Source organism: Molossus molossus, unplaced genomic scaffold (assembly GCF_014108415.1).
Source record: "Molossus molossus isolate mMolMol1 unplaced genomic scaffold, mMolMol1.p scaffold_m16_p_4, whole genome shotgun sequence".
NCBI lineage: Eukaryota > Metazoa > Chordata > Mammalia > Chiroptera > Molossidae > Molossus > Molossus molossus.
In genome coordinates, this window is record NW_023425377.1 from 86367188 (window position 1) to 86368776 (window position 1589).

The following is a 1589-nucleotide window of genomic DNA, read 5'->3' on the forward strand; positions in this document are numbered from 1 at the left end:
ACACCTATGTTGTGCATTTGGCTTCACCCTGGCAGGCAAAAGAACCTAAGGGTCATTAGGGCTGATTTCAATATGACCCAGCAGCTCCTCTTTTAAATATCCACTCAAAAGTTTTAAAAACATGTATTCGCAGATATATGCAACCCTGTATTCATTGCAACATTATTCATGGTGGCCAAGACATGGAAATAACTGAAGTATCCTTTGATAGATGATTGGATAAAAAAGATGTGTTACAGCCCTGGCTGGTGTGGCTCTGCTGGTTGGAGCATCATCCCATATACTGAAATGTTGAGGATTTTATTCTCTGTCAGGGCACCTACCTAGGTTGTGAGTTTGATCCCCAGTTGGGGCACATATGGAAAGGCAACCAATTGATGTTCTGTCTTACATAGACTTTTTTAAATTTTTTTTTTTTTTTATCCTCACCCGAGGACATTTTTCCATTTTTTTGCACAGATAGAGTGGGAGGGAGAGAGAGAGGAAGAGAGAGGGAGAGAGAAACATCGATGTGAAAGAGACACATCGAGTGGATGCCACCCGCACGACCAACCAGGGCCGGGGACAAACTGCAACCGAGGTACATGCCCTTAGCGGGAACCGAACCCGGGTCTCTCCGGACCGCAGGCCGATGCTCTAACCGCTGAGCCAAACCGGCCAGGGCTTACATACACTTTTTAATTTCTCTTTTTCTCTCTCCCTTTCCTTCTCCCTAAAAATCAATGGACATATCCTCAGGTGAGGATTAAAAAAAGTTGTGGTACATATACAATGGAATACTACTCAGCCATAAAAAAGGTGGAATACTGCCATATGTGACATCCTGGATGCACCTTGAGAATATCATGCTAAGCTAAATAAGTCAGACAAAAAAAAGTTAAGAGCCTTATGACTTTATTTATATGTGGGATATAAAACTGAAAGCAACAAAGGAACAAACAAGAAAAGCAAGCAAACAAAAAGTCATAGACATAGACAACAGTGTAGGAGGGAGCATGGGGATAGTAAAGGGTAAAAGGGATAAGAAATGGTGATGAAAGATGATTTGACTTCAGGTGGTGGGTGCACCATGCAATATACAGATCATGTATCATAGAAATGTACACGTGAAACATATAATCTTACTAATCAATGTTACTGTGGACAATAAAAGGGTCACATACTAAACCTGACAAGCTCAGGGGAGGCCTGCATAGTGGCCTTACAAACTCAGAGACCTAGAGTAACCACATAGGATGGTCTGAAATGAAAACTTTCTAACTAAAAATAGTTCATGGCAGGTAGTCATGTTCTAGGGCAGTATTTTTCCCTAACAAAGGTCAGTCTTCACCTTAACTGAGCCTGTCATCTTTTTTTCCTTCTCCATTTATGATAACGTACCTGATAACTGACCTTTAAAATAATTACTTCAAATACTTTCCTTTTTTTCAGATCCCTCAAAGCACAACCACCACACCAGAACAAAGTCCACAAATCCCTTCATTATTATTATTACCATATTAATTATTGACTGTTAACTATTTTGTATCTGCAAATGTAAAAGAAGTATGTGTCTATTTGTTTTACTTTTTATCCAATCCCAGAGATTT